Source organism: Aethalodelphis obliquidens, unplaced genomic scaffold (genome assembly GCF_003676395.1).
Source record: "Aethalodelphis obliquidens isolate GAN/ISIS:26980383/991018 unplaced genomic scaffold, ASM367639v1 scaffold5, whole genome shotgun sequence".
Classification (NCBI taxonomy): Eukaryota; Metazoa; Chordata; class Mammalia; order Artiodactyla; family Delphinidae; genus Aethalodelphis; species Aethalodelphis obliquidens.
This window is the reverse complement of record NW_020837949.1, coordinates 10,226,988-10,245,048: the sequence shown is the minus strand read 5'-3', so window position 1 is coordinate 10,245,048 and position 18,061 is coordinate 10,226,988. Positions and strand designations below refer to the sequence as shown.

General features: G+C 42.2%; 1 pseudogene; it reads right to left on the bottom strand.

The window, feature by feature from the left end:
* Nucleotides 1-2,084: 2,084 nt before the first annotated feature.
* Nucleotides 2,085-5,175, bottom strand: LOC113618523 (peroxiredoxin-5, mitochondrial pseudogene; annotated as a pseudogene).
* Nucleotides 5,176-18,061: the final 12,886 nt, after the last annotated feature.

Below are 18,061 nucleotides of genomic sequence, written 5' to 3'. Positions count from 1 at the left end.
ATCCCATACACACACACACACACACACACACACACACACACACACACACACACAGAGCTTGGACCACTTCTCTTTCTACACAGAGTGAATGAGCAGGTGCCTGACGCTCTGCCATTTGGGAGTGTTTCCACCACCGCTGTCTTTCAAGGCTCCCCTGGAGAAGGTGTGTATTCATGTACCTAGATGATGTGTCTGTGACCCAACTCAGGTGTCTCATCTGATTTTAAATCCCTTATTTTATAAATGAAGAGACTGAGGTCACAGTTCAAGGTCACACCAGAGGGGCACTAGCAGAGCTGAGAAGAGAGCTAGAATCTCAAGTTCATCAGTCTGGTGATCTTTGCCTTCTACTGGCTGTGTTTGCTTGATAATGCTAAATAGGAGAGAAAAAACTCTCCCCCGGCCAGCTTACATTCTGGTTGACCACCAGTTATTGGCCTTTTGACCAGGAGGGATGGTGGGGACAGATCCTGAGGAGAGGCCATGTCACCTTGAGAGGGAGCTTCTGTCCCCTTCTTTAAGCAAGGGCTAGTGCTTGCTTCTCCTTTAAATGGGAGGAGCGAGGGGAGAGTGGACCACTTTTGCAGTTCAGAGGGTTTAGGAACATTTGAAGATTCCAGACTTTGGGGCCATCAACCCCGTGAAAGCCCATTCTTTCCCAACCAGGGCTCTGTCCTTGCCACAAAATGTAACTCAAAGTGGGGTCCAGCTGCTCGCCGCTCAAAAGCCAATAAAGAGGCAAGGTTGGTGGAAAGGAAAGTTTGCTTTATTTCGGATGCCTGGATGCCGGCAACCAGGGGGCCAGAGGGGAGGGCGGGGCAGACTCCTGTCCAAAGGCCGACTCCCCCCCCACTGACAATCAGCGGGCAAGAGCTTTTATAGATGGAGAGAGGGGGCTACATGCAGAAACAGCACCATCAGCACCGACTGTCATCTTGAAATGGGTCGCGCAGTGGTCTGATCAGCGTCATCTTGATTAAGTACAGTTCCAGGGTCGGTTCGTTCCCATTTCCTTGAGGCCATTCTCAGAATTGTGCCACTTATGTCATGGCTATAGTCTGCTCATCACGTAGCTAACTTCTTCCACCTGATGGGGGTTTCAGTGTTTACAAGACAGCTCACAGGATAGGGCTCAGAATATTATCTACAGCCTCGGAGGAGGAACTAAAGGTCCTTGACTCTGCCTAATGACTAAACTACTATTATTTAGTCTTGCTGGACTGTTTTCCTTCGTTTCTGCATTTTCTCACTTCTCTGATTAAACTTATTCTTTGGCTAAAGTTTTTTTCATAGACAAAAGGCAGGTGGAGGACATGGGGGGCGAGGACCACAGGAGGGCCCTGCTCCGTTTCTAAAAGACCCGCCTTTGTTGGGAATTTAACCTTCTTTAGAGCTTGGCCACTCTTACAATTAAGTCCTTCGTCTGGTTCTCAGGTTTTTTTGTCCTTTTGCTGTGGACAAGAGCTCCTTTATATGCAACCAAAGAGGCATTCTGGTCTTCACACAACTTTAAATTACTGATCAATACATTCAGCATTGTGTTGACCTTTTTGAAAATGTCAATTATACTTAGCAATAGCCACTTGGGTCCATCGTCCTTAGAGTTACTATTCCCCCCATATTTCTCAAACGCTGATATACTGTATCAGCGAATACCTTTCCTTCCAACAGTATGCCACCAGCAAAAGTTTTAACAATCACAGGGACACCTTTTGCCCAGAGATATCTGTGCCCCAGCTACCACTGGTGGGGTCCTTCTTGCCATCCAGGGGTGGGTGACCCAGCTCCCACATCTCTTAGCATTTGCTGTTATGTTATGGACCTTGCCTGGCATAAACTGTCACAGGTTGGGTTCCCTGGGAAGCAGGCTCTGAATGAGATTACCATGCAGGGCATTTATATGTGTGTGTGGGGGGACTCATGAGGTCCATACCTAAGGAAAGGAGGAAAGAAAGAAGTTTAGGGAGGAGGGAATATTTGAGTAGTGATGTGATTTCAGCAGTCTCAGCTGATTTCAGGGGAGTTTTGCAGTTGGGATGGCCCTTTAGAGCGGTCCAGAGTCGGGACTAGGGGAATGGGCCTTTCTAGGGAATCTCCATTTCTACCCTTGGACCAATCTTTGAGTGCGGGCATACTCCGAAAGGGGGCTTATTCTTGGGAGAGGCAGCTTTAGTCAGCTGAGGCTGACAGCGTGGGCTATCATCAGGCAGCGGCAATTCCAGCAGCTTAGAGAATGGGCCCTTTATACCTGGAGGAGGATCTGGGCAGCATGTCAGGACATCTAATAAGTTCCTATTTTAATGAAGATAATTCAGTGGAAAAATTACGTCCCCGTCGACTCTAGTTTTTATGCAGCTGTCACCAAGATACCACTGTATACTTGGAGACAATAACTGCTAATTTCAGATTCCGCATAACAGAGGAAATTAACAAATTCAATACTGCTTGTCTTTTATAAGCAAATCTATTCTAAACGGCCAATATTATGATTACGTGGAGGAAAGACAATCCAGCAACACAGAAGCATTTATTTAGAAATAGTTCAGAAATCATCATATTGAGGCTCCTTGGTGGGGCTAATGGCGGACTCCGGGAGGCCTCACGCCAATGAGTACTTCCCAGAACCTCTGCTGCCAGTGTCCTTGGCCCCTCTGTGGGCCGTAGCTGCCGCCTCCTGCCTCTGCAGGAGACCCGCCAACACTAGCAGGTATGTGAGCTGAGGTTCTAAGATGTTAAGGAACTTGATCATAGTCACATATAGAAACCTGAAGAGCTGAATAATTGTAGACTTTACCAACTGACCAAGAAACCCATCCTCAAATTCAAAGATTTCTGTACACTTAATAGAAGAAGGGATATTTTCTCAAGAATGCAATTGCTGGGACATATGAGCCCCAGGATGCAGAAGACATTGTGCAAAGTAGTGCAGAAATATAAAGACAATAATGAAAGCATCTTTGTCTTCAGGAAGTGTATTATCGTGCAGAGAATGAACGTCCGCTCAACATGATGTCATCAGTGTAGTGACATAGCGTGAGGTTCTTCAGAATTTCCAGACAATGAATATTCCTTCATGCTACATTATGACAGAAGGCAGAAGATAATACAGTCCTGGCAAAACTGTGTGTATACTTCTGTCCATTTAAGTGCCTGAGGAGTGCTTCTGATGCTCATCTCTGGTGGCGCAGTGGTTGAGAGTCCGCCTGCCGATGCAGGGGACGCGGGTTCATGCCCCGGTCCGCGAAGATCCCACATGCCGCGGAGCGGCTGGGCCCGTGAGCCATGGCCACTGAGCCTGCGCGTCCGGAGCCTGTGCTCCGCAACCGGAGAGGCCACAACAGTGAGAGGCCCACATACCGAAAAAAAAAAAAATCACAGTAAAAGTCAGTGGCTAAGGACTGGCTCATGTTTGGAAACTAAGTGAATTCTTATTTTCCCTTGTAGAAACGTACATCAGTCTTGAGTGCTGGCTTCTGATCTTTTTAAGTTATAGAAGTCAAGAAATGTTCTTATTGTCTGAATATTTATTTTGTCCCTTGGCACACCGTGATCTATTAACCGTCACTACAGATCTTTCTTGATTGCTCTTCTAGTCTTGCTGCCTGTTATGATAATTATTTCTACCTGCATCTAAGAGTTCAGCGCCACCCTGTGACTTCTTTTATTCTAGAGCCCTGCCATTCCATTGCCAAAAGGAATCCAGCTCCATGATTGCACTCCCAGTTCCATCAACCTTGAACTGTAAGAGACAGCTACCTTTGAATTCTTTATCACTTAGGTAAAAGGAGGTCCTCTGGACTAATAAAGACTCTCCGGGACCAAACTTTAAAAAAGAAAAAAAAAAAGAAATCATCGTATTTATTTATTTATGACGCCAATAAGACAAAAGCAACTGCTAATAACAGCCAACATAGGAAGATAAATGTCTATAAAGACAAATTACTAAGTTGTTTTTTTTTTTTTAAACCCTCGCACAGATCGCCCAGTAGAAATTTCTCAACCTCAGTGACTTTCCTTCACAGATTTACAAGTCTTCACTGCCACTTCCTTGGAGTTTTAAGTGGCCCTCACCCAACCGCATGTGCAACCTGGTTCCGTTTTTGTGCAACTGCAGAGGTCACACTGTTTCACTTCCATTCCTTGTGAATTCTCCGTAGATCAGCTTTCTCCTGCAGCCAGCTTTTGTTGGCTGATTCCAGCAGCTGCTGCTAGGAAGCCACCGAAATGAATCTGAGGTGTTCAACGACCGTCAATTGCTGTTCATCCCTGTGGCTACCCATGATGGAGATGTCGGGATTGCTAGCTCAGATCTGTTTACAAGAAGTCTAAGTGTCTCAGACGAGCACAATTATTTTAATGCACCTGTAGATGACATTGGCTTCTCTTTTCTTTTTCCTCCTGCTGATCCATTGTTAGAGCACTGAGTCTGTTTTAACCAGAGCTAAAAAAAAATTGTTTTTTCTTTGTTGTTTGAATCAGAAGTGTTTATTGCAGAAATCTGGCTAAGGCACCAGTTGAGTGGCTCCAGCTGAGGTTGGCTTGAGGCCCTCTGCCTGGGTCAGGCAGGTGAAAAAGGGAAGGGGAGAAGAAATACCTCTGGGCAGAGGCCAAAGAGCTACAAATGAGGTTCCCAGCCAGGCTGCAGGTGAAGCCTGGGCCATGGGCTCCCATTCATGGACTTCACCTTCCTCTGTTACAAGCAGTACCTCTTAAGCCATCAGTTCCCAAAGAGAAACACCAAGGAATCATCTAGTAACAAATGTGTCTCCTGCCCGAAGACCACAGTGGGATCAGCCGGGAGCCCACCCTTGCCTTTCGTGTTGTGGGCTCGTCCCTGCCCTTCAGTCACGAAGACATCATTCACCCTCAGACCTGCCACCACCTGGACCCCCTCAGCCTTCAGAGCCCCAGCCTGCTCCACAAACCGTGGCAGGTGGGTCTAGGAAGAGCTGAGGGTAAAGGCCTCAAGGATTCCAGACAGCACCCCCTCCTTGGCCTCAGATTCTGCTAGACTCACCTTGTTTCAGGCTCACTTTCAAACACCACCACCGATGGGATGGCATCTCCTGCCTTGATGGGGCAAAGGAATGTGGATGTGGGAGTGCTTCTGAAACCACTGGTCCCCAAGTGTCCACTCTCCTCGCATCCAGGCACCTCCTCCTTTGCCCAGGACATGCAGACCTGCCAGCCATACAACCACCCGCCCGGTTTCCTCTTCTGCTGTTTTGTTTGTTTTTTAATCAAGAAAAGATTGTGGTGAAAGAGGTAAGGCAGTTGGGGGTTTGTGGATGTAGGAAACGGGTGTTTCAGTTCTCTGACAGATAAAATCATATCTGCATGTAGAACCAGTACCGACAGTCACATAAGGACCCTCAGCCCCAAACAAACATACCACCTTGTACTTATTTTATTTTGTTTCTTATGCAGGTGCATGCTTTTGCCAGTTCTCTAATGCTTGATTAGTTAGTAGTCAGGATCTCCATTAGGCATTTTCCAAAAGTAAGGAGTACTTCCTTCTGTTAAATCAAGCCTAATTTTTAGACCTTTTAAATAAAAAAACAAAAGAGGCAGAGCGTTCATAAAATCATGAGAATTACAAACGTCTCTTCCCCTTTGTTTTCTGCGCGAAACAGTAATACACAACATTCAGATACTACTCGGCTGGTTTCAGTTCTCTCTTTTTTCAGTGGACTGTCTTTCCCATACGACTATGCAGACTGGACCCCTCATGTTTAGGGATGAACACAGCGGATTTTGCCCATCACCAGGCATCTGCCTCCAGGAGGAGAGGTTAATGGCCCCTCTTATTACAGGAACCACTAGATGGGTGGTGAGAAGCAAGCATGCCTCTGTTAGTTCATCAGAGGTGGGTTTGAGAGGATCTCTCTGTTCTTCAGTAGCAAAAATAAACAGCATCATAGAAACTCTGCAAGCATCAAATTCTCTTGCAATAACACACAGTCACTGTAAGTTAAATATGCATGGTTTTATCATGGTAAAAATATAAATTTCTGAGAAAGGTGTGCACAGATCTTAGTGTCACTTAATTGAAAACAATAGTTAATTGTCCCAAATTTCTCTGTTCATTTTTTAGCTCAGGTGAGAGCAAAATATTCCTTATTTGTGGTAGGTGTTATGAGAATGTTAGGCCTATGCTATGGCGTTTTATTAAGTATATACTGAAACAGAAACTATCAAAATCAAGTGAGAAATATTGTGATTTATTTGACAAAAGTCACGTTCAGCTTCAGAGGTCTTGATTATATATGTCTAAATCTAAAATCTCAGTAGGGCTTTGCTCAAACAAAATTGCATATTTTCTGTAAAGAATCCATGTTTATTTATGTATTGGCATGGTGAAACCCAGAAAATAATTATCTTAAGAAAAGAAGGATTTAAGCTTTATACTTAAGGACCACTTAGTTTGAATATGGGTTTTTTTTTTTGGCAGTCTCAAATAGTGGTATTATTGAATGTTGCAAAGCAGTAATTAGAACGTTCTTCCGCTCCTGAATTGGGCAAGGATTACAGCTGAAATAGCACACTGTTGGAAGGAAAGATACGGAATTCATTATGGCAGAGTTATAAGAAGGTCTCATGATAGGAGTGCAACTCTCTGGCGTCTCCCAGGAGGGAGAGAAGTTTCAGTAGCCTTCACCATGAGAGAGATAGGAGGTGGGCTATGAGGCAGCTTACAGGAACCACCTTTTTTTTTTCTGGAGACTTCTGTGACCATAAAGAGAGAGACTGTCCCAAGATGGATGCTGATATCTATCAAAAAGAACCTGATATTTATGAAGGTGCAAATAAGCTAAGATTAGTTGTCCTAGAATCTTGCAGTACCAGACGTGGCTTCATTATAAGTTATACCTGATGATGATATTGTGGTGAAGGAGGCCCCCAGCCTTCACCTGTCTCTCCTCCATGCACTATACTTGCTGGGAATCAGGAGCTGAAGATGACCATTGATTGGGGTTGTTTGGCAGAAGGAGAGACTGACTCCTGTTTTCAGTGGGTTGATTCTTGAGGGAGTTGATTTGCACTGGGGAGAGATAACAAGAGTCAGCTGAACTTGTGGTTGGATCGTGTGATGGAATGCCCATGGACATGTACTGAACTGAAGCTCTGAGCCCAGAGCACCCCCTGATGTGAACAGGCTGCTGTCCTCACCAGATTTTATTTCTTAAACATGGAAGGACAGAAGTGCATGCTCACTGGCTGTAACCAACCTACTTTTCTTTTTCTTTTTAAAAATTCTGTTGAAGTATAGTTGATTTACAATGTTGCGTTAATTTCTTCTGTACAGCAAAGTGAAAATATATATATATATATTCTTTTTCATTACGGTTTGTCACAGGATATTGAATATAGTTCCCTGTGCTATACAGTAGGACCTTGTTGTTTATCCATTCTATATATGATAGTTTGCCTCTGCTAATTCCAAACTCAACCACAAGTATGTTCTCTATGTCTGTGAGTCTGTTTTTGTTTCATAGGTGTGTTGATTTGTATCATATTTTAGATCCCACGTATAAGTCACATATGATATTATATCATATGGTATTTGTCTTTGTCTGACTTACTTTGCTTAGTATGAGAATCTCTAGGTTCATCCATGTTGCTGCAAATGGCATTATTTCATTCTTTTTGATGGCTGAGTAATATTCCATTGTGTATATATATCAAAACTTCTTTATCCATTCATCTGTCAATGGACATTTAGGTTACTTCCATGTCTTGGCTATTGTAAATAGTGCTGCTATGAACATAGGGGTGCATGTATCTTTTTGAATTATCGTGTTGTCTGGTTATATGCCCAGGAGTGGGATTGCTGGATCGTATGGCAACTCTATTTTTAGGTTTTTGAGGAAACTCCATACTGTTTTCCATAGTGGCTGCACCAATTTACATTCCCACCAACAGTGTAAGGGGGTTCTCTTTTCTCCCAACCTACTTTTCTTGCAGCACTTCTACCAAATGCTAGTTATGGAATCCACTAGCGCTACTGGGTTCCATCCCTGATCAGGGAACTTGATCCCACATGCTGCAACTAAGACCTGTGCAGCCAAAAACAAAAGAACAAAAAAACAAAAACAAAACCTGACACACCCACACATAGAGCACACTGTTTAAGTTAAAGTGTCTGAAAACATTTACAGACACTGATACAAGACAAGAAAAGTTCCATGATCAGTTATATAAAAGGAGGTGTCTGCTTTCCTTCTTTCTCCTCCCAACCCCAACTCCAGAGAGAATGGCTTGAAGAAAGTTTTGCAGACCTGAAAGTCACTCTTTTTTTTTCAATAAAACAAAAATTTAAACTCATTTATTCCTAAATAATATTTCTTTAATAGGGACATCTAAAGGAATATATTTTGGAAACAAAGTTTTTTTTTTCACATACACACTTCAAACCTATCAAAAACTCAACACATTCTAAGGGCTGAGCACTGTCCAGATTTTTAAAATATATGCTCAGCACTCCCTAATTTCCAGATCACCAAAGTTCATCTGACAGATCATTCTAAGCACAAAAGTGTTTCCTTTCTTCCGTTTGTCTTTTTGTTTTCTTCCAAATATGCCCAGTTGTTTGAAGGAGAGGACTTTCCCAAATGTAGAGTAGTTCTTTGGTCAAAGCTATATGCTGTCTGCTGAAAATTCCCATAGAAGTTCCTCAAGTCCATTTATAAGAAATCAAACTAGCGGCCTCACGGCAGCCTGTACAGATCCTGGAACCAGCTATGACATCTTCCCAGAATAATTGTTTGGCAATTACAGAATATATGGCAACTAAAAATTGGACCTATAAATTGGCTAATCAGTTTCTCATTTATCTTTCTTTTGCAAGTCACTCTTAATTGAGTGACATTGGCATTTGGCACTCCCTTCAATTTTCAACTGAAGTGAGTGTCTCACTTGGTTTTACCCTAGTCCAGGCTCTGCCCATACAACCAAAATAACCCTCTAGCTTTCGCACCTAAGTTTCAACTGGCTTTTTGCTCATCTCAGCTTGTCATTATCTTTCAGTGGCACATCGGCACATCAATGGCTCTTAGCAAAAGCCCTCCAGTACTACTTCCCCCATATGTTGCAAATGCTTGGCACACTATACCTGCTAATGGATTCTCTCCCATTAGTACGTTGTCCCAGTTCAGCACCACTGAAAGTGTTAACAATTGGACCACTACCCTGTACTGCAGGATTCCTGGCTCTGTTTATCTCAGTACCAGCTTGGCAGTGAGGATTCCTCTCCCAAACTCCGTGGGACTTTCTCAGATTATTTCCAATGCCAGCTGTCACAGGTAGGGTTTGCTGGGATAGGATTGGGGAAAAAAGAAGGTATTTATTAGGGATTAGCAGTAATGAAAGGAAAGGGGGAGGAGCAGAGTTGGGCAGTGTGGGAAGCTGAACTGTGATGGGGGCTTCCCAAAGTCTCGGAGGCCCATGGGGAATCAAGAGTGAGCGTTACTCCCAAGAATTGTCTCCTGTCTGGCTCAAGGTGCTGGGACCTTTTATTCCCATCTTGCTCAGTGTCCTGATGCGGGTTGTCCCAGGAAGGGTACCGCCTTGAGGGAGGTGGCTCTCTGCAGCGAGGTGGACGCTGAAAGAGCTGAGAGTTGAAGGTTGTCTATTTGGGGACAGTTAAAAGTTGTAAGCGTTTAAGATGCACAGCTTGATATTTTGAGACGCATACGTATTGTGAAACAATCACTACGATCAAATTAATTAACAAGTCTATCACCTCACAAGTTACTGTTGGGAAAGGCAATCTGGTGCCTGCAGGCTTTCCGCTTTTATTTCTCTGTATAAAAATGGGTCTTGGGCTTGGAACGCTCCCTCTCCGAGAGTTAAAGAGCCCACACAACCTGTGCCGGGCTTACCACCTGGTGGGGGAACATCTTTCCCTGTTTTAGGCTCAAAGAGTACTCCTGCATCTTTGCTTGAATCGTGTGCATCATAGAGCCCCTGGCCAACCCCGCTGTTATGTCTGTCCTCCATGGAGAGGGGACCAATGACCACTACTGAGGCTCATGTTGCTGTCTCTTCTCTACATGAGTGAAATGCTTTTCCATCGGTATGTGGTGTTCTCCTTGGTGATTCCAATATCAAGATACAGTGGCCAGAGGTGTTTAGGGTCCTCCCTTAGGATTGATAACCAGTGCTTGGTAATCTGCTTGACGGTTACCGTTTTCTTCCCTTCCCTTTTTTCTCTTCTTTTCTTTCCTTTCCTTTTCTGTTCTCTTTTCTTTTCCTTCCTTCCTCTCTCTCCCCTCCCTTCCTTTCCCTCTCCCCCCTCTCCTCCCCTCCTTCCCTTCCCCCCCCCCCCCCTTTTTTTCTTTCTATACTTTTAGAGCTAAGAACTACCTTCTTAGCAAGTTTCAAATATACAATAAAGTATTGTTGACGACAATCGTATTCCTGTACATGAGAGCTCTGGAATCTATTCATCTAATAGCTGGAACTTTGTGCACTTTCACCAACATCTCATTTCTCCCTCCCACCAGCTCCTGGTAACTACCCTTCTATTCTTTGCTTCTATGAGTTTAATTATTTCAGATTAAATATGTAAGTGAGATAGATCATGCAGTATTTGTCTTTCTGTGTCTGGTTTATTTCACTTAGCATAATGTCTTCCAGGTTCATCCATGTTGTCACAAATGCAGGATTTCCTTTTTAAATGGCTGAATATTATTTCATTGTGTGTGTGTGTGTGTGTGTGTGTGTGTATATATATATATATATATATATACACACACACACTGCATTTTCTTTTTCCAGTCATTCTTTATGGACATTTAGGTTGTTTCCACATCTTGGTTCTTGTGAATAATTTTGCACTGAACATGGGGGTGCAGATATCTCTTTGAGATACTGATTTCATTTCCTTTGGATATAAACATATTCAGAAATGGGATGGCTGGACTGTATTTTGAGGAACATGCATACAGTTTTCCATAATGCTGTACCAATTTATATTCCCACCAACAGTGTACAAGGGACCCCTTTTCTCTACATCCTTGCCAACAATCGTTATCTGCTGTCTTTTGAAGATTGTCTATTGACCTCATTCTTCACAGTTAGCAAGAAAGTCCTTCCTTAAAGGGAGTTCTGAGAGGGCAATCTCCTGTTTATTACATTACTATGTGTTCCTTTTCTATACCTGCAAAACATGAGACCAGATCAGCAGAACCAGAAGGTCTACTCTCTTTGAATCTACTCTGTGTTTTCAGAATCTATGATGGTAATCTTAATCCTGAAAGGAGGATTGGATTGGAATAAAGGATAACTGTGGTCACACAACCACATCTTACTGGATTCTCTTAGCAGGTACATTCTTACCTGTGGAAAATTAGCCTAATTCTTACTTTCCTTTCACCTATGTACTTGCCTTTGGAATCCCTTTTTTTTTTCAACCGTTAGTTCTCTGGCTTGTGACTCATGTTTGACTAACTGACTGTCATGCTCATAACTCACCTTCAGGTTCATTTTATCTCTAACATATAATCAGTTTGTGGCCACTTTTCTTGTTCCCTTTGTCTCAGTTCAGTCATCTACTTGTACCCACCGTCTCCCTGCTCATGCTGACTTAGTGGAGTACTGGCTGCATTGATGGTTCTATTCTGGTCCACAGAATAGGCTTAGACACACCATGGCTCAGTTTCTCCCCTGGGATGTGACATTTCCTTATACCGCCCCCCCCCCCCGCCACTTGTATTCTCAAAATAAGTTTGGAAAAAAGAAAGATTAGATGAGCCTGTCTTATACATAAGCTTTTCTATGTATCCTCTCCCGTCAGTAACTTCTTCATCTGGTATTCAGGAAATGATAGGCTATACCAGTCCTTTTAAAGGATTATTCTTAGCCCATGGAAAAGACTTTGATTTATGGAAATTTAGGCAGTATACAGGTTGGTGTGAGAGGGTCTTCCTGACTTTTCCATATCATTTCAGTAATAACTTACTATGTAGACTTACAAAGTAGACTCTGAGCATATTATCTAAATGAAAAATGGGAATACAATCAGGTGAGGGAATAGAATTCTTACAAATTAGTTTAGGGCTTCCTTCAGATTATTTTGTATTATCCCTTAAGAGGAGAATTTCTTTTTATGTTTTAGCTCAGATTTTATTTTTTGGACAATCCCAGGCTAGCAGAAAAGTAGCCGGGATGCTACAAAGAACACTTCTTTTTTTCTTAAACCATTTGAGAGTAAGTTGCTGGCTTGATGACCTGTCACTTCCAAAATTTTTCGAGTATTTTCCTCCAAAGCAGGAAGTTCTGCATAAGTTCTGAAGTTCTGAACACAGCCTAAAGGGGTTAGTGCGCCACAGCTAGCCGGGAGGGAGTCCAGGAAAAGGTCTGGAGCTGCCGAAGAGGCAAGAGACTTTTTCTTGCCTCTTTGTTTCCTGGTGCGCGAGGAGAGGGGATTAAGAGCGCTGCTTAAAGGAGCTCCAGAGACAGACGCGAGCCGCGGCTAAAAGCGCGGACCCCAGAGACGGGCATGAGACGCTAAGGCTGCTGCTGCCGCCACCAAGAAGCCTGTGTGCGAGCACAGGTCACTCTCCACACCCCCCTTCCGGGGAGCCTGTGCAGCCCGCCACTGCCAGGGTCCCGGGATCCAGGGACAACTCCCCCGGGAGAACGCACGGCGCGCCTCAGGCTGCTGCAACGTCATGCTGGCCTCTGCCGCCGCAGGCTCGCCCCGCATCCGTGCGCCTCCCTCCCCGCGGCATGAGTGAGCCACAGCCCCTGAATCAGCCGCTCCTGTACCCCGTCCTGTCTGACCGAATACAGATGCCCTCAGGCGATCTACACGGAGAGGCGGGTCCAAATCCAAAGCTGAACCCCAGGAGCTGTGCGAACAAAGAAGAGAAAGGGAAATCTCTCCCAGCAGCCTCAGCAGCAGCGGATTAAAGCTCCACAGTCAACTTGATGTACCTGCATCTGTGGAATACATGAATAGACAACGAATCATCCCAAATTGAGGCTGTGGACTTTGGGAGCAACGATATATATATATTTTTTTCCTTTTCCTCTTTTTGTGAGTGTGTATGTGTATGGGATTTTGTTTGTATAACGTTGTTTTTATCATTTGTCCTAGGGTTCTGTCTGTCCATTCTTTTTTTTTTGTATAGTTTTTAGCACTTGTCATTGGTGGATTTGTTTTTTGGTTTGATTGCTCTCTTCTTTCTTTTCTTTTTTATTACTTTTAATTTTTTTATTTTTAATAATTATTTTTTATTTTAATAACTTTATTTTTTTTCTTTCTTTCTGTCTTTTTTCTCCTTTTTCTTCTGAGCTGTGTGGCTGACAGGGTCTTGGTGCTCTGGCCGGGTGTCAGGCCTGTGCCTCTGACGTGAGAGAGCCGAGTTCAGGACATTGGTCCATCAGAGACCTCCCGGCTCCACATAATATCAAATGGCAAAAGCTTTCCCAGAGATCTCCATCTCAATGCTAAGACCCAGCTCCACTCAACAACCAGCAAGCTACAGTGCTGGACACCCTATGCCAAACAACTAGCAAGACAGGAACACAACTGCACCCATTAGCAGAGAGGCTGCCTAAAATCATAATACATTCACAGACACCCCAAAACACACCACCAGACGTGGACCTGCCCACCAGAAAGACAAGATCCAGCCTCATCCACCAGAACACAGGCACTACTCCCCTCCACCAGGAAGCCGACACAACCCACTGAACCAACCTTAGCCACTGAGGGCAGACACCAAAAACAACAGGAACTACGAACCTGCAGCCTGCGAAAAGGAGACCCCAAATACAGTAAGTTAAGCAAAATGAGAAGACAGAGAAATTCACAGCAGATGAAGGAGCAAGGTAAAAACCCACCAGACCAAACAAATGAAGAGGAAATAGGTAGTCTACCTGAAAAAGAATTCAGAGCAATGATAGTAAACATGATCCAAAATCTTGGAAATAGAATGGAGAAAATAAAAGAAACATTTAATAAGGACCTAGAAGAACTAAAGAGCAAACAAACAATGATGAACAACATAATAAATGAAATTAAAAATTCTCTAGAAGGAATCAATAGCAGAATAACTGAGGCAGAAGAACAGATAAGTGACCTGGAAGATAAAATAGTGGAAATAACTACTGCAGAGCAAAATAAAGAAAAAAGAATGAAAAGAATCGAGGACTGTCTCGGAGACCTCTGTGACAACATCAAATGCAACAACATTCAATTTACAGGGGTCCCAGAAGATGAAGAGAAAAAGAAAGGGACTGAGAAAATATTTGAAGAGATTATAGTTGAAAACTTCCTTAATATGGGAAAGGAAACAGTCAATCAAGTCCAGGAAGCGCAGAGAGTCCCATACAGGATAAATCCAAGGAGAAACATGCCAAGACACATATTAATCAAACTATCAAAAATTAAATACAAAGAAAGAAATATTAAAAGCAGCAAGAGAAAAGCAAGAAATAGCATACAAGGGAATCCCCATAAGGTTAATAGCTGATCTTTCAGCAGAAACTCTGTAAGTCAGAAGGGAGTGGCAGGACATATTTAAAGTGATGAAAGGGAACAACCTACAACCAAGATTACTCTAGCCAGCAAGGATCACATTCAGATTCGATGGAGAAATTAAAACCTTTACAGACAAGCAAGAGCTAAGAGAATTTAGCACCACCAAACCTGCTTTACAACAAACGCTAAAGGAACTTCTCTAGGCAGGAAACACAAGAGAAGGAAAAGAACTATAAAAATAAACCCAAAACAATTAACAAAATGGTAATAGGAACATACATATTGATAATTACCTTAAATGTAAATGGATTAAATCCTCCAACCAAAAGACATAGACTGCCTGAACGGTTACAAAAGCAAGACTCATATAAGTGCTGTCTACAAGAGACCCACTTCAGACCTAGGGACACATACAGACTGAAAGTGAGGGGATGGAAAAAGATATTCCATGTAAATGGAAATCAAAAGAAAGCTGGTGTAGCAATTCCCATATCAGACAAAATAGAATTTAAAATAAAGGCTATTACAAGAGCCAAAGAAGGGCACTACATAATGATCAAAGGATCAATCCAAGAAGAAGATATAACAATTTAAATATTTATGCACCCAACATAGGAGCACCTCAATACATAAGGCAAATGCTAACAGCCATAAAAGGGGAAATCGACAGTAACACAATCCTAGTAGGGGACTTTAACACCCCACTTTCACCAATGGACAACTCATCCAACATAAAAATAAATAAGGAAACACAAACTGTAAATGATGCATTAAACAAGATGGACTTAATTGATATCTATAGGACATTCCATCCAAAAACAACAGAATACACTTGCTTCTCAAGTGCTCATGGAACATTCTCCAGGATAGATCATATCTTGGATCACATATCAAGCCTTGCTAAATTTAAAATTGAAATCATATCAAGTATCTTTTCCGACCACAATGCTATGAGACTAGATATCATTTACAGGAAAAAATCTGTACAAAATACAAACACATGGAGGCTAAACAATATACTACTTAATAACCAAGAGATCACTGAAGAAATCAGAGAGGAAATCAAAAAATACCTAGAAACAAATGACAGTAAAAGCATGACAACCCAAAACCTATGGGATGCAGCAAAAGCAGTTCTAAGAGGGAATTTTGTAGCAATACTATCCTACCTCAAGAAATAAGAAACATCTGAAATAAAAAACCTAACCTTACACCTAACCTTTCTCTAAAGCAATTAGAGAAAGAAGAACAAAAAACACCCAAAGTTAGCAGAAGGAAAAAAATCATAAAATCAGATCAGAAATAAATGAAAAAGAAATGAAGGAAACTATAGCAAAGATCAATAAATCTAAAAGCTGGTTGTTTGAGAAGATAAACAAAATTGATCAAGAAAAAAAGGGAGAAGACTCAAATCAATAGAATTAGAAATGAAAAAGAAGAAGTAACAACTGACACTGGAGAAATACAGAGGAGCCTGAGAGATTATTACAAGCAACTATATGCCAATAAGATGGACAGCCTGGAAGAAATTGACAAATTCTTAGAAAAGCACAACCTTCCAAGACTGAACCAGGAAGAAATAGAAAATATAAACAGACCAATCACAAGCACTGAAATTGAGGCTGTGATTGAAAATCTTCCAATAAACAAAAATCCAGACCAGATGGCTTCACAGGCGAATTCTATCAAACATTTAGAGAAGAGCTAACACCTATCCTTCTTCAACTCTTCCAAAATATAGCAGAGGGAGGAACACTGCCAAACACATTCTACATGGCCACCACCATCACCCTGATACCAAAACCAGACAACGATGTCACAAAGAAAGAAAACTACAGGCTAATATCACTGATGAACATAGATGCAAAAATCCTCAACAAAATACTAGCAAACAGAATCCAGCCACACACTGAAAGGAGTGTACACCATGATGAAGTGGGGTTTATCCCAGGAATGCAAGGATTCTTCATTACACACAAATCAATCTGATACACCCTATTAACAAGTTGAAGGATAAAAACCATATGATCATCTCAGTAGATGTAGAAAAAGCTTTCTACAAAATTCAACACGCATTTATAATAAAAACCCTCCAGGAAGTAGGCATAGAGGGAGCTTACCTCAACATAATTAAGGCCATATTTGACAAACCCACAGCCAACATCATTCTCAATGGTGAAAAACTGAAACCATTTCCACTAAGATTAGGAAGAAGACAAGGTTGCCCACTCTCACCACTGTTATTCAACATAGTTTTGGAAGTTTTAGCCCCAGCAATTAGAGAAGAAAAAGAAATAAAAGGAGTCCAAATTGGAAAAGATGAAGTAAGACTGTCACTGTTTGCAGATGACATGATACTATACATAGAGAATCCTAAAGATGTTACCAGAAAACTACTAGAGTTAATCAGTGAATTTGGTAAAGTAGTAGGATACACAATTAATGCACAGAAATCTCTTGCATTCCTATACATTAATGATGAAAAATCTGAAAGAGAAATTAAGGAAACACTCCCATTTACCATTGCAACAAAAAAAATAAAATACCTAGGGATAAACCTACCTAAGGTGACAAGAGACCTGTATGCAGAAAACTATAAGACACTGATGAAAGAACTTAAAGATGGTACCAACAGATGGAGAGATGTACCACGTTCTTGGTTTGGAAGAATCAACATTGTGAAAATGACTATACTACCCAAAGCGATCTAGAGATTCAATGCAATCCCTATCAAACTACCAATGGCATTTCTCACAGAACTAGAACAGAAAATTTTACAATTTGTATGGAAACACAAAAGACCCCGAATAGCCAAAGCAATCTTGAGAACGAAAGAAGGAACTGGAGGAATCAGGCTCCCTGACTTCAGACTATACTACAAAGCTACAGTTATCAAGACGGTATGGTACTGGCACAAAAACAGAAATATAGATCAATGGAACAGGATAGAAAGCCCAGAGATAAACCCATACCTTATGGTCACCTTATCTTTGATAAAGGAGGCAAGAATATAAAACGGAGAAATGACAGCCTCATCAATAAGTGGTGCTGGGAAAACTGGACAGCTACATGTAAAAGAATGAAATTAGAACACTCCCTAACACCATACAAAAAAATAAACTAAAATGGATTAAAGACCAAAATATAAGTCCAGACACTACAAAATTCTTAGGGGAAAACATAGGCAGAACACTCCGTGACATAAATCACAGAAAGATCCATTTTGACCCTCCTCTTAGAGAAATGGAAATAAAAACAAAAATAAACAAATGGGACCTAATGAAACTTAAAAGCTTTTGCACAGCAAAGGAAACCATAAGCAAGACGGAAAGACAACCCTCAGAATGGGAGAAAATACTTGCAAATCATTAGAGAAATGCAAATCAAAAGTACAATGAGGGGCTTCCCTGGTGGCGTAGTGGGTGAGAGTCCGCCTGCCAATGCAGGGGACGCGGGTTTGTGCCCCAGTCCGGGAGGATCCCACATGCCGTGGAGTGGCTGGGCCCGTGAGCCATGGCCGCTGGGCCTGCGCGTCTGGAGCCTGTGCTCCGCAACGGGAGAGGCCACAAC